Source organism: Podarcis pityusensis, assembly GCF_964106645.2.
Source record: "Podarcis pityusensis genome assembly, chromosome: 18".
NCBI classification, from domain to species: domain Eukaryota; kingdom Metazoa; phylum Chordata; class Lepidosauria; order Squamata; family Lacertidae; genus Podarcis; species Podarcis pityusensis.
Genome location: NC_138043.1, coordinates 5,296,111 through 5,316,476, shown reverse-complemented (window position 1 = coordinate 5,316,476; position 20,366 = coordinate 5,296,111). Strand labels below are relative to the sequence as shown.

General features: G+C 49.2%; 1 protein-coding gene across 3 annotated transcripts in view; it reads left to right on the top strand.

Annotated features, from left to right (window-relative positions):
- CERS4 (ceramide synthase 4) overlaps positions 1–20,366 on the top strand; it is a 72,667-nt gene that overhangs the window by 18,652 nt on the left and 33,649 nt on the right. Inside the window, exon 1 of one of the 3 annotated variants that reach the window (XM_080989082.1) lies at positions 11,158–11,306. The exons of the other annotated variants lie outside the window; for them this stretch is intronic. The gene's annotated coding sequence lies outside the window, so the exon portion shown is untranslated. Of the gene's footprint in view, positions 1–11,157; positions 11,307–20,366 lie in introns of those variants that run through there. 3 annotated transcript variants of the gene reach the window in all.

Below are 20,366 nucleotides of genomic sequence, written 5' to 3'. Positions count from 1 at the left end.
TTCTCCCGAGACTCTCGCGGGTCGCCGCAGAGCCAAGCGCTCCAGATTCTCCATTGCAATCTGCGTGCGAAATGTTGTTTGTTGTTTCTTCCTTTATTGCATTGCGGAAACGTTCGCTGGAGTCCGAAAGCCAGCTTGCAATTATAATTGTGTTTAATATATGTTAGGACGGGCTGAGAGCGAAAAAAGTCTCTGCCTTACTTTTGTTTTTCAAAGGGATGGCAAATCTAGGATTCTATAAAAGCAGGTCTCGTTTTTTGCATCGTCGTAACTCGGTCCTTGCAGGGACACAGGTGGCGCTGTGGGTTAAACCACAGAGGCTAGGACTTGCCGATCAGAAGGTCAGCGGTTCGAATCCCTGCGACGGGGTGAGCTCCCGTTGCTCAGTCCCAGCTCCTGCCAACCTAGCAGTTCGAAAGCACGTCAAAGTGCAAGTAGATAAATAGGAACCGCTCTGGCGGGAAGGTAAACGGTGCTTCCGTGCGCTGCTCTGGTTCGCCAGAAGCGGCTTAGTCCTGCTGGCCACATGACCCAGAAGCTGTCTGCGGACAAACGCCGGCTCCCTCGGGCCATAGAGTGAGATGAGCGCCGCAACCCCAGAGTCAGTCACAACTGGACCTAATGGTCAGGGGTCCCTTTACCTTTACCTTTAACTCGGTCCTTGATCTTATGGTGTAGCATAAGAAACGGCAAACTTTTTCAGCAGGGGGGCCGGCCCACTGTCCCTCAGACCTTGTGGGGGGCCAGACTATCTTTTTTGGGGGGGGAGGAATGAATGAATTCCCATGCCCCACAAATAACCTAGAGATGCATTTTAAATAAAAACACACATTCTACTCATATAAAAACACCAGGCAGGCCCCACAAATAACTCAGAAGTGCAGTTTAAATAAAAGGACACTTTCTACTCATGTAAAAACACGCTGATTCCCAGACTGTCTGCAGGTTGGATTTAGAAGGCGATTGGGCCGGATCCAGCCCCCAGGCCTTAGTTTGCCTACCCATGAGATAAGGTAAAGGTAAAGGGACCCCTGACCATTAGGTCCAGTTGTGGCCGACTCTGAGGTTGCAGCGCTCATCTCGTACAGCTTCCGGGTCATGTGGCCAGCATGACTGAGCCGCTTCTGGTGAACCAGAGCAGCACACGGAAACGCCGTTTACCTTCCCGCCGGAGTGGTACCTATTTATCTCCTTGCACTTTGACGTTCTTTCGAACTGCTAGGTGGGCGGGAGCAGGGACCGAGCAACGGGAGCTCACCCCGTCGCGGGGATTCGAACCGCCGACCTTCTGATTGGCAAGTCCTAGGCTCTGTGGTTTAACCCACAGCACCTCCCGCGTCCCACCCATGAGATAGAGGGACTGAAATTGCCCGTCATGGCCATTATTTCCAATGGATTTACTCAGAGTAGGATTAGTTGGAGGCAACCACCGCTGTCTTGGATAGGTAGAGGTTTCCTGAGATGTAGATTCTGGTTCCGACGGCTTCCTATTCCACCCTTTTGTCGCCAGCGACGTTTCCTTCTCCTTGGAAACGTTGTCCGTCTGCCCCGGGTAGGATTAAGCTGTGGCTATTCTTGCACAGCATCTGAAATCCCTCAGAGCTCTTTATCCCCATTCGCACAGAGAGAGAGAGAGCCTCGGGGACTTAAAGTGCAAAGCGGATTGTGTGGCAAAAATAGATCGGGGGGGGGGCGGAGGAAAAGCCTTGTCATGCACTTCCGAGGACACCTTCGACTCTGGCGTGCGACAGCATTGCACAGTCGATGCACGGCCTTGTTCACGAGACAAGCGGGGCTGCGTTTATTTTTAAAACGGCAAAGTCAAAAGAGCAGTGGCTGAGTTTCTGAGTTTACTGCTTGGGCAGCAGGGTTAGAAAATAAATCCCCATCTTTCCCCCCCCCCCCCTCTCTTTTAAAGAGAATGCTTTTGGTTCCTCTTTAGATGTGCAAATGTGGTTTGCATTTCCGTCCCCTCCAACATTTCTCTGATGAAAACGGAGATGTCCTATTCCATACCCTCCAGCGTGTCTCAGATGGAAAGAGGGGCGTCCTAAGGGAAAGTGGGGCGTTCTGGGATCAAGTCAGAAACCGGGACCGTCCCTGGAAAATAGAGACAGTTGGAGGGTCTGAATGTGCTTCTTTTATAGGTCAAAAGCAGTACTTTGAATTGAGCCCAGAAGATAATCGCTAGCCAGTGAAGTGCTCTCTGCTGGGTTCCTGGTAACCTCGCTTTCGCAGGGAGGGAACCGCCAGAAGGCCCTCGGAGCTGGACCTCAGTGTCCGGGCTGGAAGATGGGGGTGGAGACGCTCCTTCAGGTACAGTGGTACCTTGGTTTATGAACTTAATCCGTTCCAGAAATCCGTTCTTAAACCAAAGCTTTCTTAAACCAAGGCATGCTTTCCCATAGCAGCGGGGGACTCAGTTTACAAATGGAACACACTCAACAGGAAGCGAAACATGTTCTTATTCCAAGGCAAAGCTCACAAACCAAAACACCTGCTTCCAGGTTTGCAGCATTCTTAATCAAGTTTTTCAAAAACTAAGCTGTTCTTAAACCAAGGTACAATAATAATAATAATAATAATAATAATAATAATAATAATAATAATTTATTTGTACCCTGCCCATCTGGCTGGGTTTCCCCAGCCACTCTGGGCGGCTTCCAACAGAACGCTAAAATACAATAACTTATTAAACATTAAAATTTCCCTAAACAGGGCTGCCTTCAGATGTCTTCTAAAAGTTTGGTAGTTATTTTTCTCTTTGACATCTTGTGGGAGGGCGTTCCACAGGGTGGGTGCCACTACCAAGAAGGCCCTCTGCCTGGTTCCCTGTAACTTGGCTTCTCGTAGCGAGGGAACTGCCAGAAGGCCCTCAGAGCTGGACCTCAGTGTCCAGGTAGAACGATGGAGTTGGAGACGCTCCTCCAGGGACACTGGACCGAGGCCGTTTAGGGCTTTAAAGGTCAGCACCAACACTTTGAATTGTGCTTGGAAACATACTGGGAGCCAACGTAGGTCTTTCAGGACCTGTGTTATATGGTCTCGGCGGCCGCTCCCAGTCACCAGTCTGGCTGCCACGTTCTGGATTAGTTGTTGTTTCCAAGGCACCTTCAAAGGTAGCCCCAGGGAGAGCACATTCCAGTAGTCCAAGCGGGAGATAACTAGAGCATGTGCCACTCTGGCGAGACAGTCTGCGGTCAGGGAGGGTCTCATCCTGTGTACCAGATGGAGCTGATAAACCGCTGCCACTGTATATTCCAACATTTCCCCGATGAAAATAGGGACGTCCTAAGGAGAAGTGGGCCATTCCGGGATCAAATCAGAAACCAAATGGCTTCTGTAAATCCAGAACTGTCTCTGGAAAATAGGGACACTTAGAAGGTCACTGGCAGCCAGTGCAGTAGGGTCAGGATCCTTGCAATATGCTCAAACTGTCTTGTCCCAGTGAGCAAGTTGGTTGCCGAATTCTACACTGGTTGAAGTTTCTGAACTTTCTTCAGAGACAGTTCTGGGTTGCACTAATGTACTGGGTTGCACTAATCTAACCTCGAGGCTACTAGAGTTCGGGTACAATTGGGCAATAAAGCTTCTTGCCAAGTGTGCAAGGGCCCTTCTGTCCGGCCAGCTTGCTGTTTTTGGCACTCCAGAGATATGCAAACATCTTGTGTTCTCTCACGAAAGGAGCGTCTCCACCCCCACTGAGGTCCAGCTCCGAGGGCCTTCTGGCAGTTCCCTCCCTGTGAGAAGCGAGGTGACAGGGAACCAGGCAGAGGGCCTTCTCGGTGGTGGTGCCCACCCTATGGAACGCCCTCCCACCAGATGTCAAGGAGATAAACAACTATCTGACTTTTAGAAGACTTCTGAAGGCTGCCCTGTTTAGGGAAGTTTCTAATGTTTGATGTTCTGTTGTGCTTTTCATATTCTGTTGGGAGCTGCCCAGAGTGGCTGGGGAAACCCAGCCAAATGGGCGAGGTATAAATAATAAATTATTATTATTATCAAAAGGCAAGTGAGAATGGGGATGGGGTGGGGACGGAAGGAGAGAGAAATAGGTAAAGGTAAAGGGACTCCTGACCATTAGGTCCAGTCGTGGCTGACTCTGGGGTTGCGGCGCTCATCTCGCTTTATTGGCTGAGGGAGCCGGCGTACGGCTTCCGGGTCATGTGGCCAGCAGGAATAAGCCGCTTCTGGCGAACCAGAGCAGTGCATGGAAACACCGTTTACCTTCCCACCAGAGTGGTGCCTATTTATCTACTTGCACTTGGACGTGCTTTTGAACTGCTAGGTTGACAGGAGCAGGGACCGAGCAACGGGAGCTCACCCCGTCGTGGGGATTCGAACCGCTGACCTTCTGATCGGCAAGCCCTAGGCTCTGTGGTTTAACCCACAGCGCCACCCGTGTCCCTGGGGGTGATCACAAGCAGGGTGTCCGAAAGAGGGAGCTAAAGCTGGGGCAGCGATAAACCCGCCCACACATCTGCAAAGCTAAGCAAGGTCCGATACGGTTTCAAATTGGATGGGGGCGGGGAGCTGCGTGTTGAGATTCTTGCATTGCAGGGGGTTGGACCAGATGACCCCCAGGTGTCCCTTGCAACTCTGCCGTGCTGTGATCCTGCAAAAAGAGAGAGGGAGGGGTGTAATGCGAGAGAAAGGAGAGGAGGTTATGAAAGGGAGAGGCGGATAGAACGTTTGCGCTACCCAACTCTGGCAAATGAACACAGAGGGAATTTGGCCCTTGAAAGAAAATGTGTTTTGGAGCCTGAGGTGGGAGCTTATGTCCCTAAGGCACACCTGTGGACTTGGCACAGGTCTCCGCAAAAATGCTTCTATGGGTACCACCTTGTTCTCATTATGGTATCTCTCGCCTGCAGGTTTCAGGTGTGCAACGGCAGACTTAAGATGCTCCCAGGTAACACTGATTCTGACAAACGGCTTATTAGAAGAAAACACATGAACTTGCATGTTTGGCTGGCGGCCCTGTTTGCAGCCGAGGAGAATGCTTTTTGGCACAAGGGGATTTATTTTCCCAACCGCGGCATTCATTCGGAAGCGATCGATTGCTCTGCCGCTGCCATATTATGCAGACAGTTGTTGTTGTTCCGTCGTTTAGTCGTGTCCGACTCTTCGTGACCCCCTGGACCAGAGCACACCAGGCACTCCTGTCTTCCACTGCCTCCCGCAGTTTGGTCAAACTCATGCTGGTAGCTTCAAGAACACTGCCCCACCATCTCGTCCTCTGTTGTCCCCTTCTCCTTGCACCCTCCATCTTTCCCAACATCAGGGTCTTTTCCAGGGAGTCTTCTCTTCTCATGAGGTGGCCAAAGTATTGGAGCCTCAGCTTCAGGATCTGTCCTTCCAGTGAGCACTCAGGGCTGATTTCCTTCAGAATGGAGAGGTTTGATCTTCTTGCAGTCCATGGGACTCTCAAGAGTCTCCTCCAGCACCATAATTCAAAAGCATCAATTCTTCGGCGATCAGCCTTCTTTATGGTCCAGCTCTCACTTCCATGCATCACTACTGGAAAAACCATAGCTTTAACTATACGGACCTTTGTTGGCAAGGTGATGTCTCTGCTTTTTAAGATGCTGTCTAGGTTTGTCATTGCTTTTCTCCCAAGGAGCAGGCGTCTTTTAATTGCGTGACTCCTGTCACCATCTGCAGTAATCATGGAGCCCAAGAAAGTAAAATCTCTCACTGCCTCCATTTCTTCCCCTTCTATTTTCCAGGAGGTGATGGGCCCAGTGGCCATGATCTTCATTTTTTTGTTGTTGAGCCATATTTTGCGCTCTCCTCTTTCACCCTCATTAAAAGGTTCTTTAATTCCTCCTCACTTTCTGACATCAAGGTTGTGTCATCTGCATATCTGAGGTTGGTTGATATTTCTTCCGGCAATCTTAATTCCGGCTTGGGATTCATCCAGCCCAGCCTTTCGCATGATGAATTCTGCATATAAGTTAAATAAGCAGGGAGACAATATACAGCCTTGCCGTACTCCTTTGCCAATTTTGAACCCATCAGTTGTTCCATATCCAGTTCTAAGTGTAGCTTCTTGTCCCACATAGAGATTTCTCAGGAGACAGATGAGGTGATCAGGCACTCCCATTTCTTTAAGAACTTGCCATAGTTTGCTGTGGTCGACACAGTCAAAGGCTATGCAGAAGAAGAAGAGTTTGGATTTGATATCCCGCCTTTCACTCCCTTTTTTAAGGAGTCTCAAAGCGGCTAACATTCTCCTTTCCCTTCCTTCCCCACAACTAACACTCTGTGAGGTGAGTGGGGCTGAGAGACTTCAGAGAAGTGTGACTGGCCCAAGGTCACCCAGCAGCTGCAGGTGGAGGAGCGGAGACGCGAACCCGGTTCCCCAGATTACGAGACTACCGCTCTTAACCACTACACCACACTGGCTCTACTCATATGCAGACAGAACTGCTCTTAAAAAGCACAGGTGTGTCCAGGATGGTATTTTCCCCTTGGTCAGCGGTCGCCCTACAAGTTTCCAGTCCTTTGGCATCAGTACCACTCTCCCTTATTTGGCATAGATAGCAAACTATTGGCGTAGGACCAAGGTTTTAAACATCTTCCTTTTGCGTTGCTGCTGGAAAACAGAGGGAAGGGGTGGGCGAGGGTCAGTTATTATATTTCTGTGTTCTGTACACCTGATAAAACCCTGTGACAACACAAGAACTTTGAACTTGACCTGGCAGCGCATGGGCAGTCGATACAGATATTTTCCAGGGGTGTCATGTGCTGTTGCCTGTCTGCCCCCCTGTCTGCAGTCCACCCGCTGCATTCTGCACCCTGCTGCTCAGTCCCTGCTCCTGTCCACCTAGCAGTTCGAAAGCACACCGGTGCAAGTAGATAAATAGGTACCGCTCCGGCGGGAAGGTAAACGGCGTTTCCGTGCACTGCTCTGGCTCACCAGAAGTGGCTTATGACCCGGAAGCTGTACGCCAGCTCCCTCGGTCAGTAAAGCGAGATGAACACCGCAACCCCAGAGTCAGTCACGACTGGACCTAATGGTCAGGGGTCCCTTTACCTACAGTAGGGATGCGGGTGGCGTTGTGGTCTAAACCACAGAGCCTAGGGCTTGCCGATCAGAAGGTCGGTGGTTCAAATCCCCGTGACGGGGTGAGCTCCGGTTGCTCGGTCCCTGTTCCTGCCAACCTAGCAGTTCGAAAGCACATCAAAATGCAAGTAGATAAATAGGTACCACTCCGGCGGGAAGGTAAACGGCGTTTTCGTGCGCTGCTCTGGTTCGCCAGAAGCGGCTTAGTCCTGCTGGCCACATGACCTGGAAACTGTACGCCTGCTCCCTTGGCCAATAAAGCGAGATGAGCGCTGCAACCCCAGCGTCGGCCATGACTGGACTTAACGGTCAGGGGTCCCTTTACCTTTACAGGGGAGATTCCTGAAATTACCACTCAGAGAGAGACGGATAGACTCAGTCATTCCTGTTCTCCTGCGCTGACCCTGGTACCAGACAGTTCATTAATGCTTTGGTTGTTGCTGGGACTCAGACAAATGTAAAGTATCATAGAATCATAGAGTTGGAAGGGACCCCAGCGGTCATCTAGTCCAGCCCCCTTCAATGTAGGAATCTCAACTAAAGCATCCATGACAAATGGCCGTCCAACCTCTGCTTAAAAACCTCCCAGGAAGGAGAGCCTACCATCTTCCGAGGGAAACCGTTCCACTGCCAAACAGCTCTTGCTGTCAGAAAGTTCTTCCTGATGTTTAGTCGGAATCTCCTTCCTTGCAACTTGAAGCCATGGGTTCGAGTCCTACCCTTCAGAGCAGGAGAAGACAAACTTGTTTATATTCTCTCTTCCGTGTGACAGCCGTTGAGATATTTGAAGATGGCTATCATATCATCTAGGCTCAGTGCCGGCGGCCCTTTTGATTCCATCTAAATTCGTTAATCTGTTGGTTGTTAGCAGGGAGTCGTGATCAGATGAACATAGGTTAGCCGTTTTGGTTACGCAGGATGGAGATTCCACCTAAATTTGATTCCGTCTAAATTCGTATGGAAGTGAGAGCTGGACCATAAAGAAGGCTGATCGCCGAAGAATTGATGCTTTTGAATTATGGTGCTGGAGGAGGCTCTTGAGAGTCCCATGGACTGCAAGAAGATCAAACCTCTCCATTCGGAAGGAAATCAGCCCTGAGTGCTCACTGGAAGGACAGATCCTGAAGCTGAGGCTCCAAGGCTTTGGCCACCTCATGAGAAGAGAAGACTCCCTGGAAAAGACCCTGATGCTGGGAAAGATGGAGGGCACAAGAAGAAGGGGACGACAGAGGACGAGATGGTGGGACAGTGTTCTCGAAGCTACAAACATGAGTCTGACCAAACTGCGGGAGGCAGTGGAAGACAGGAGTGCCTGGCGTGCTCTGGTCCATGGGGTCACGAAGAGTCGGACACGAATAAACGACTAAACAACAACAAATTCATTAATCTATTGGTTGTTAGCAGGGAGTGGCAATCAGATGGACATAGGTCATCCTTCGTTGTGGTTACGCAGGATGGAGATAGCAGCCCGGTGTCTGAAACACGCAACGAGGATTTGCTAATGTTCAATCGACAATAAGTGTGCAGATTTTGCAAAGCGGTTTTATGGCGCCAAACCCCACTGGAATCCTGCCTATGTTGTCAACAGAGGCTCGAGAATTTGAGAGCTTGAGATCTGCAGGTTATTGGGGGGTCGTGCTCATCTCAAGAAAAAACATCACCTACAGATTTTAGCCAGGGTGGGGGACAGGATGCTCAACCGAGACCTTCCTTGCATCTGATCTAGCAGAGCTATTGTCTTACTGTCTGATGAATGATAGCAAAACAGGAGGTCTTGTCTGCGGGCATCTGAGACCAATGGCTGTGCCATTGTGGGAACCGGATGCTGGGCAAAATGGGACCACTGGCCGTCTCCGAGACACCTCTGAAGTTATTGTGAGTCACAGTGGGAGAGAAGCTCTTGCCCTCCTGCCTGTGGGTTATTTTTCCTGGAGGGACCACAAAAAACCACAGGATCCAGGACTTTTGATGCAGGAGACAGAGCTGCAGGAATCTCCTGAAGTTCTCACCGTCCTGCCAAGAGGACTCGGATGAAACGCTTCTTCTCCTTCCACCCAGCATGCCAGGAGAACTCTGCAGAAAGCTGGCAGGCCATCAGAGGGGCATCACGATCCGTATCCCTGCCTCCTGGAAGAAGCAGAGGAAGATGCAAATCTTCCTGGACAATCCGTGACATGTTTCAGAGTCCCAAAAGGAATGTGCTAACCTTATTGCAGGCAGGGGGTGGTGCCACAGGAGGAAGGGATGTTAGAGAGGAAGGGATCTCAGCTCTTACAGTAAAAGGTAAAGGGACCCTTGACCATTAGGTCCAGTCATGGCTGACTCTGGGGTTGCGGTGCTCATTTCGCTTTACTGGCCAAGGGAGCTGGCGTACAGCTTCCGGGTCATGTGGCCAGCAGGACTAAGCCGCTTCTGGCGAACCAGAGCAGCGCACGGAAACGCCGTTTACCTTCCCGCCGGAGCGGTACCTATTTATCTACTTGCACTTTGACGTGCTTTCGAACTGCTAGGTTGGCAGGAGCAGGGACCGAGCAACAGGAGTTCACCCCGTCATGGGGATTCAAACCACTGACCTTCTGATCGGCAAGCCCAAGAGGCTCAGTGGTTTAGACCACAGCACCACCTGTGTCAACGGGTCCACACTGAACATGACTAATATTAAATGCAACTCGCAATACATACAATGGTGCTTTAAAGGTAAAGGTAAAGGGACCCCTGACCATTAGGTCCAGTCGTGGCTGACTCTGGGGTTGCGGCGCTCATCTCTCTTTACTGGCCGAGGGAGCCGGCGTACAGCTTCCAGGTATGTGGCCAGCATGACTAAGCCGCTTCTGGCAAACCAGAGCAGCGCACGGAAACGCCGTTTACCTTCCCACCAGAGCGGTACCTATTGATCTACTTGCACTTTGATGTGCTTTCGAACTGCTAGGTTGGCAGGAGCAGGGACCGAGCAACGGGAGCTCACTCCGTCACGGGGATTCAAACCACCGACCTTCATCAGAGAAATGTCGGAGGGTACGGAATTATGTGAGCCAGGGGATAAGTAACTCTGCAACCTTTAGAAGACATCTGAAGGCAGCTCTGTACAGTCATACCTCGGAAGTTGAACGGAATCTGTTCTGGAAGTCCGTTCGATTTCCAAAACATTCGAAAACCACAGCGCGGCTTCCGACTGGCTTCAGGAAGCTCCTCCAGCCAATTGGAAGCTGCGGAATCACCGTCGGACGTTCAACATCCAAAAATAGTTCACAAACCGAAATAGTCACTTCCGGGTTTGCGGCGTTCAGGAGCCAAAACATTCAAAAAGTAAGCTGTTTGAAAACCAAGGTACGACTGTATAGGGAAGTTGTTTTTTTAATATTTCATTTTTTATTATGTTTTTATCTCTGTTAGAAACCGCCCAGAGCTTCTGGGGCAACCCAGTCATATGGGTGGGGTATAAATAAAATTAATAATCATCACCGTCATGGAATAGGGCATCCCTATTTTTATCGGAGGCATGTTGGAGGGTGTGGAATATTTTCATCAGAGAAATGTTGGAGGGGATGATAATTCTCAGATGACGTTGTTATGATGATGATGATGATGATGATGGAATAGGACAGGCTTCCTCAACTTCGGCCCTCCAGATGTTTTGAGACTACAATTCCCATCATCCCTGACCACTGGTTCTGCTAGCTAGGGATCATGGGAGTTGTAGGCCAAAAACACCTGGAGGGCTGAGGTTGAGAAGGACCAGAACAGGACACCAGAGAAATGCAAGAGGGTGCCGAATAATTTGGCAGATTTCGGGAATAACCCTTCTCTGCCCCCGAAGTAGCTACTGCCAGCCAGTGCTGCGCACACTAGGCGACGTGGGCAAAAGCGAGGGGTTGATTTGAGCTGCTTTCCTGCAGAAGCAGCCCCGGTTTGCACGTGGGCTGCCGGGGAGGAAACATCTGCAGGGTGCGAGTGCGAGTTTCGGAACACAATGCTCTGCTCTCCTCGAGCAACCTTTGAGGTAAGGGACTGGCAGCTGCGAAGATCTGTGGCCTTGGACCAAAAAAAAGGAGAGAGAATGCAAACCGTGGGTGGAGGCAGCCGAGTTAATCTGATAAAAAGGGATCCTTAAAGGGAAACATCGCCCTCCCCTTCTTAATCTCATTTGTTGCCTCTCCTGCTCTGAGCAGAGGCTGGAAGCTGCAACGGAGTCGTCAGAGGGAGCCGCTTTGGACCTCAAAAGCGGCTTTTGTGCAAGGTCAGAGCTTGGGGGTGGTCTCTGCGGGGGTGGTGGCTTGGCTGGCTTCGTTTCGGAGCAGGACCTCCCTGCCTGAGGGCCATGGGGCCAGGCGTGCGGCTCTCGCGAAGGTAGCTCATCGAGTGCTTCACCTGCGTGGAGGGTGTCGTTTGATTGCAATGGTGCTATTGGGTTACCTGGGTGAAAGATGGAGAGATTTGAGCAGCAGGTGTGTGTGTTTGTGTGTGTGTGTGTGTGTGTGTGTGAGAGAGAGAGAGAGAGAGAGAGAGAGAGAGAGAGAAGGAGAATGTATGTCAGCCAAATTGGTGCGGCCCCCAGAAAGTTGCCCAAAACGGAATGCGGCCCGGCCTTCGACGTCCCATTCATGTTTTTATTATTTTATTATTATTATTATTATTATTACAGCTACTACTATATGGGACGCGGGTGGTGCTGTGGGTTAAACCACAGAGCCTAGGACTTGCCGATCAGAAGGTCGGCGGTTCGAATCCCCACGACGGGGTGAGCTCCTGTTGCTCGGTCCCTGCTCCTGCCCACCTAGCAGTTCGAAAGCACGTCAAAGTGCAAGTAGATAAATAGGTACCGCTCTGGCTGGAAGGGAAACGGTGTTTCCGTGCGCTGCTCTGGTTCGCCAGAAGCGGCTTAGTCCTGCTGGCCACATGACCCGGAAGCTGTACGCCGGCTCCCTCGGCCAATAAAGCAAGATGAGTGTCGCAACCCCAGAGTCGGCCACGACTGGACCTAATGGTCAGGGGTCCCTTTACCTTTACTGCTACTATTTCAAATCTTATTTATTGGTGTTTTCACAAAACAGAGAGAAAGACTTCACAAATGTAAACATAAATAAATGACTTTATCCATTGACTTCCCGACCTCGCCTCCTTTCCATATTTACCCTTCTCATGTATATTTTGAGCAATTTTTCTTAACAACTAACTCCGTTGCTCATATTTCAAGTCCTGCTCACATTTTCGCATCCCTATAGTAGTTCTTTAAATACTCAGTGACAGGTCTCCAGTCCTCAATTATTATTTTGGGGGGCATTTTGGTCTCTAATGTTTGCTGTTAATCTTGCCAGTTCCGTTTACTCCATTGTTCTCAAAAGCCATTTTTCTTTTGTTTTAAACCTCTCCTTTTTTCCATATTTGGGTATACGGTGTGTGTGTGTGTGTTTTAACCAACTCTTTTGGTACATCATTATCTAGAATATTAATATTATTGTTGTTGTTCTTGTTGTTGTTACCTTGCAGGGAGTCTCAGTTTTGAACCGTTTACTTGCGGATAGAAATGTAGCGCTCTCTGCGCACGTGGTCCCAGCGGTCTCGTAGGCAGCGTTGTTCAGTGGTTAGAATAAGCAGGCTTTTGAACTGTTCAGCCCGCCATCTTGATTCAAAATGGCACCCGAGCGTTGGCGGAAACCTGTTGCTCACCCTCGGGCGCCGTTGTGCAAATCTTGATATCATTACCCAAAATGCACCGCGAGCAAACAACTTTCTAAAATATAGAGTTAGGTACACATGTAGCTTTTGCTCTTTTGTTTTTAATTACCAGTGTTTACTTGCTTTTGTTGTTGTTGTTTAGTTGTTTAGTCGTCTCCGCCTCTTGGTGATCCCATGGACCAGAGCACGCTAGGCACTCCTGTCTTCCACTGCCCCCCGCAGTTTGGTCAAACTCATGCTGGTAGCTTCGAGAACACTGTCCCACCATCTCGTCCTCTGTCGTCCCCTTCTCCTTGCGCCCTCCATCTTTCCCAACATCAGGGTCTTTTCCAGGGAGTCTTCTCTTCTCATGAGGTGGCCAAAGTCTTGGAGCCTCAGCTTCAGGATCTGTCCTTCCAGGGAGCACTCAGGGCTGATTTCCTTCAGAATGGATACGTTTGATCTTCTTCTTGCTGTCCATGGGACTCTCAAGAGTCTCCTCCAGCACCAGAATTCAAAAGCATCAATTCATCGGCGATCAGCCTTCTTTATAGTCCAGCTTTCACTTCCATACATCACTACTGGGAAAACCATAGCTTTTACTATACGGACCTTAAAATCATAGAAAAGCCCAAAAACATTTTCGGGGGTGGGGGGAAGAGATGTTCCTAAAAAAAACAACAAAAAAAAAAAACCTCAACAACTTTGACAACAACAAAAACACGACAGCAACTTTGTCCAGGTTTTCACTGATGCACACCAGGAACTTCCATGATTCATAGCTCAGTCTTGTAGTGAGTAGCCTTTGCTGAGAAGTGGAAGCAGATTATAGGAAATATTTGACACATGCCGGTATAAAAACAAGCCTAAAGCTGGCTGGTGTCTACATGTAGTTAGCTGCGAGTTGCACCCTTTCCCTAGCTAATCGCTTAAGCTTTTGTGAAAGCGTGGAATGTGCAGAAACATTCTAACTACTCACTGGGGAGTGCTGTTGATAGAGAATTGTTGTTGTTGATTTATCGATTAAGAAATTTAGGTGCTTCCCTTTGGCACCATAAACAACACAGCGTATGTGTGTGTGTTGTTGAAACCAAGATAAGTGCAGGATTAGCTGTTGCCTGCAATGAGTAAGTGAATCCGCTGTGGGTTTTTTGGGGTGGGAAGAGATCAGGGCCTCAGGGCCTTGCTGGTGAATCAGAGATATTCGAGGAGGAACTAATCCTGACGACTGTGCTCTCTGCCCAGTGCCAGATTTACATTTAAGCTAAACAAGCTATCACTTAGGGCCCCACTCTCTTGGGGGCCCCCAAAAAAATTAAAGGAAAAAACCCACTGGATGTACATTTCCAGAATATAAGATAAAAGTACGTTTCCGAGCACAATTCAAAGTGTTGGTGCTGACCTTTAAAGCCCTAAATGGCCTCGGTCCAGTATACCTGAAGGAGCGTCTCCACCCCCATCGTTCTGCCCAGACGCTGAGGTCCAGCGCTGAGGACCTTCTGGCGGTTCCCGCACTGCGAGAAGTGAGGTTACAGGGAACCAGGCAGAGGGCCTTCTCAGTGGTGGCGCCCGCCCTGTGGAACGCCCTCCCAGCAGATGTCAAAGAGATAAACAACTACCTGACATTCAGAAGACATCTGAAGGCAGCCCTGTTTAGGGAAGCTTTTAATGTTTGATGTATTACAGTATTTTAATATTTTTCTGGAAGCCGCCCAGAGTGGCTGGGGAAACCCAGCCAGATGGGCGGGGTATAAATAATAAATTATTATTATTATTATTATTATTATTATTATTATTATTATAAACAAATAAAATAAAACCGACCTACAGCAACAGTGTTTTGTGTTGTGTAGGCTTCTATGATGTAAGTCATGGGCCCCGCCTTCTAGCCTGCTCCCTAAAATATCACTGGTTTGCCCCTTTCTATATATAGGGTGCCTGCATACTGCATGGACTGGTTGCATGGAAACATGAGCCAATGGCTTTAGATACCTATTGTTGTTGAGTCATTTAGTTGTGTCCGCCTCTTCCTGACCCCCTGGACCAGAGCACGCCAGGCACTCCTGTCTTCCACTGCCTCCCGCAGTTTGGTCAAACTCATGCTGGTAGCTTCGTGAACACTGTCCCACCATCTCGTCCTCTGTCGTCCCCTTCTCCTTGTGCCCTCCATCTTTCCCAACATCTGGGTCTTTTCCAGGGAGTCTTCTCTTCTCATGAGGTGGCCAAAGTCTTGGAGTCTCAGCTTCAGGATCTGTCCTTCCAGTGAGCCCTCAGGGCTGATTTCCTTTCAGAATGGATAGGATTCTAACCTTTCCCAAGGGATGCGGGTGGCTCTGTGGGTTAAACCACAGAGCCTAGGACTTGCTGATCAGAAGGTCGATGGTTCGAATCCCCGCGACGGGGTGAGCTAATGGTCAGGGGTCCCTTTACCTTTACCTAACCTTTCCCAGGATTCTAACTGAATATTATATCCAAAATATTTTGCCCACCAATGATTCTAAGGCAACCTTCTACAGAAGCACTTTTTGCTCCTGGCACCACCCTGGGCATGGGAGAGGTCCCTGATCTAAATGACCGCAGCTGGGAAGAGGATGTTGAAGGCGATGGATTTTGGGGCAGAATTTCTCTCCTGACTCTCCGACTTTCTGGTTCTCTCTTTTGCAAACCTCTTCTCCTTCCCAGACAGCGAGTGTGGGCAGCCTTTGCCACCCGCAGGCCCTGCGGACGAGGCTAGAATTTATAGTGGCGAGGGAGCAAAGAGAGAATCTGGCTCGCTGCCCCACAACTTGCTCTCCTTTTCTCGGTGACAAAGGAAAGCTGAAGGGAAGGGAGCGCCAGGGCCTACATCTTTGCTGCAAACAGTTTCTAGCACACAGATCTGTTTCCATGCAAACGGCAAAGGTTCGGGGCAGGTTTCCCAGCCGATCATGTTTGTAAAAGAAAAATCTTTTTATTTATTTATAGATAGATAGATACATAGATAGATATTTATAGAGATATATTATAGGTGTGTGTGTGTGTGTGTGTGTGTGTGTGGTCCATACATAAAGATAACAAAGAAGAAAAAGTTGACAATAATAAAGGAAAAAGAATGAAACAGGGGAAAAAAGAAAAAGAAAAAAGAATATAAAACATACAATACAACAAATCATCACTTGACTAACAATTAATTAATTAAGATCCATCTTCATAAACATATTATTATTTAACTTCCTCAAACCTCTTCCATCTGAATTTCTTAGTAATTATATATAGCAGTTTCCTGTATCGTCGTTTCATAAACCGTATCACAGTCGTCATCATCATATTTCCTAACTTTTCTTTTCGTACATTTTCTTGTTTATATATTTAATCCCAATTTTAATCCTAGGCCTAATTGATTCTTTCAAGTGATTACGTATCTTTAATATTACAATATTTATTCAAATAGCGTATTTTTCGCTCTATAAGAGGCACCAGACCACAAGACGCACCTAGTTTTTGGAAGAGGAAAACAAGAAAAAAAATATTATCTCAGAAGCCAGAACAGCAAGAGGGATCGCTGCGCAGTGAAAGCAGCAATCCCTCTTGCTGTTCTGGCTTCTGGGATAGCTGCGCAGCCTGCATTCGCTCCATAAGACGCACACACATTTCCCCTTACTTTTTAGGAGGGAAAAAGTGAGTCTTGTAGAGCAAAAAATACGGTAGTCAGTTCCCCTTTCAATGTGAACTGCATCCAATTTCTCTCCTCCGGCCTGATTCATTAGATGTGTGCAATGGAACTTTAGCAAGCAGGTGGTTGAGAAATGAAATTATGGGGTGCTGGTGAAAAGCAAGGATTATTGTCTGCGATTAATGGCGTTAAATGTATGCCAAACAGGCACATACCTTGGGCAATTTAATGGGCTGTTGCCTAACTCACTGTGCATCACACATTTGTATCTCATAGGCCAATCAGGGTAGCCGAACCCCAACCAGGTTGCGTTGCCTTCTCTGAGTCAGCACGTCCTGGTGTGACCCAAAATCATCCTTAAGGATGGGCACAATGAAGGCTCATCAGAATGGAGCCTTGGCAAGGGGTAAAGTAAAGGTAAAGGGACCCCTGACCATCAGGTCCAGTCGTGGCCGACTCTGGGGTTGTGGCGCTCATCTCGCTTTACTGGCCGAGGGAGCCGGCGTACAGCTTCCGAGTCATGTGGCCAGCAGGACTAAGCCGCTTCTGGAGAACCAGAGCAGCGCACGGAAACGCTGTTTACCTTCCCGCTGGAGCTGTTCCTATGTATCTACTTGCACTTTGACATGCTTTTGAACTGCTAGGTTGGCAGGATCAGGGACCAAGCAACGGGAGCTCACCCCGTCGCGGGGATTCAAACCGCCAACCTTCTGATCGGCAAGCCCTAGGCTCTGTGGTTTAACCCACAGCGCCACCCGCGTCCCATTGGCAAGGGGTACACAAGCACAAACGCACAAACATTTATATCAGGGTCTTGAGTTCGAGTCGCACTCTAGACAGGAGATTCCTGCATAGAAGCGGGTTAGACTGGATGACTCTTGGGGTCTCTTCCAACTCTACAGTTCTATGATATTGGAGCCAGAAAAATCGGGAACGTGGACAGCCCCAAAGTGAGAGATGGGCTCTCAAAGTGCTGCAAAGTGCCAAAGATTTCAGACCTTCCAAGTGTCCTTAGTTTCCAGGGACAGTCCCGGATTTACAGATAATAACAATATTTATTTACCCTGCTCATCTGGCTGGATTTCCCCAGCCACTGTGGGCGGCTTCCAACAGAATATTAAAAACACGATAAAACGCCAAACATTAAAAACTTCCCTCAACAGGGCTGCCTTCAGATGTCTTCTAAAAGTCAGGTAGTTGTTTATTTCCTTGGCATCTGATGGGAGGGCGTTCTACAGGGCGGGTGCCACCACCGAGAAGGCCCTCTGCCTGGTTGCCTGCAACCTCACTTGTCGCAGGGAGGGAAACACCAGAAGGCCCTTGGAGCTGGACCTCAGTGTCCAGGCTGGACAATGAGGGTGGAGATGCTCCTTCAGATATATTGGGCCGAGGCCATTTAGGACTTCAAAGGTCAGCACCAACACTTTGAATTGTGCTTGGAAGCGTCCTGGGAGCCAATGTAGGTCTTTCAGGACCGGTGTTATATGTTCTCGGCGGCCACTCCCAGTCCCCAGTCTAGCTGCTGCCCCGGTTTCTGATTTTATCTCAGAATGTCCCGCTTTTCCTTAGGACGTCCTTATTTGCATCAGAGAATTGGGAGCATGTGGAATAAAGGTAAAGGTAAAGGGACCCCTGACCATTAGGTCCAGTCATGACTGACTCTGGGGTTGCGGCGCTGATCTCGCTTTATTGGGCGAGGGAGCCGGCGTTCAGCTTATGGGTCATGTGGCCAGCATGACTAAGCCGCTTCTGGCGAACCAGAGCAGCGCACGGAAAGGCCGTTTACCTTCCCGCTGGAGCGGTACCTATTTATCTACTTGCACCGGTGTGCTTTCGAACTGCTAGGTTGGCAGGAGCAGGGACTGAGCAACGGGAGCTCACCCCATCGCAGGGATTCGAACCGCCGACCTTCTGATCGGCAAGCCCTAGGCTCTGTGGTTTAACCTTGCATGTGGAATAAGATGTCCCTATTTTCATTGGAGAAGTGTTGGCAGGAATGTCTCTGCTTTTATCAGAGAACTGTTGGAGGGGATGGAATCGGATGTCCTTATTTTCATCGGAGAAACGTCGGAGGGTGTTTTGATGGCAAGCGGGGAGAAAGGGAAGCAAGTCCTGTAGGCCCATGGCCTTGCGTCAAGCGATGCTCTCTGTTGAGTTCCAAAATAACGCTGGAAATTTGGAGCGAGGCCAGATGCGATGACTCAAGGCTCGGAAATCCAACTCAAAGGGAGACATGCTGGAAACTTGATCCCTCCCCCATTCATGGAGATCAACCTTCGCTGAGCTTTCGTGGCCCTGCCACCCACCCACTCACCCTTGCTGGCTGAATCACAACTGCAGGGAAAATGTCAGGAGGTTGTGACGAGAAAAGCTTTGCTTTCCTGTGGGTGTAATTCCCAAAGAACAGCGCCGCATGAGAGGAGCCTCGCGGACTGTTCTGCATTTTTGCATTTTGTAGCTGGGATGGGTGTTCCCTCTGAATGGAAGCCAAAGAGGCTACCGTTGCCTTACATGCTTCTCCGTTCGTCTTCTTTGGCGATCCCTTGTAGCCAAGTAAGATTGTCTCCCATAAACACGGTTTTAACAGTGAGTCCGTAAGTGACTGTGGAGGCCAATTCTGGATCCCCACGTCCTTCCGCAGTGGGGACATAGGTTTCCAGGTGGGAGTTGATCCCGGTGAGGGTCTGCCAAGCGTGCCTTCCTCTTAGCGCATTTCTCCCTTTCGTCCTGAGTTCGAGTGTCTTCAAAGCCCACGACACCTTTGCTAAAGGCTGTTCTCCAACTGGAGCGCTCACAGGCCAGTGTTCCCCAGTTGTCGGTGTTTATACAGTCATACCTCATGTTACATTTGCTTCAGGTAGAGCGTTTTCAGGTTGCGTCCCACGGCAACCCGGAAGTACCAGAATGGGTTATGCGCATGCACAGAAGCGGCGAATCGTGACCCACACACGCGCAGACGCGGGTTGCGTTCTGCTCATGTTGCGAACGGGCCTCCGGAACAGATCCCGTTCGCAACCAGAGGTACCACTGTGCTACATTTTTTAAATATTTGCCTTGAGAGAGTCTTTAAGCCTCTTTTGTTGACCAACAGCATCACGCTTTCCATTTTTAAGTTAAGTTAAGTAGTTGCTTTGGAAGACGATTATCAGGCATCCGCACAACATGACCAGTCCAACAAAGTTGATGTTGAAGAATCGTTGCTTCAACACTGGTGATCTTTGCTTCTTCCAGTACACTGGCATCAGTTCGTCTGTCTTCCCAAGTGATGTGTAAAAATTTTCAGAGACACCGCTGATGGAATCTTTCGAGGAGTTGAAGGTGGCGTTTATAATTGGTCCATGTTTCACAAGCATGCAGTAAGTTTGGTGGTGCAATAGCTTTGTAAACAAGCATTTTGGTTTCCCTGTGAATGTACGGCCAACCGCCTCTGTAGAAGCATATGTCTGTCTCCTCATTGCTGTGCTGAGAGGGATGGATCCAAATGTAACTGTTGATGAAACAAAGCAGAATTATCCACTCCACCCATTAGGACTGGATATTGATATATCCAGCACTTTTTTTCAGCCAAACCTCACCGGAACTCAGTTCCGGCACCTCTCAGGTGGGCACTGTTGCCATTCTCAAAGGGAAGCGATCATGGTGAGTTCTGGCACCTCTTTTCCCAGAAAAAGATATCGTCCAAAACTGGTTTGAAGTCTGTATCATGATATCGGATCCATCTCTTCAAATTGTCTGCCGTTTGCAGCTCAGGAAAGCAAACTACAGCCGTAGCTTGGTTCGCGAACGTAATCCGTTCCCAGAAGTCCGTTCGACTTCTGAAAATGTTCGAAATCAAAGTTCAGCTTCCGATGGGCTGCAGGAAGTTCTGCCTCCCAGCAATGTTCAGAAACTGGAACACTTTCAGCATTCGGGAGCCAAAACGTACGGGTAACAAGGCATTCAGGGACACGGGTGGCGCTGTGGCCTAGGGCTTGCCAATCAAAAGGTCGG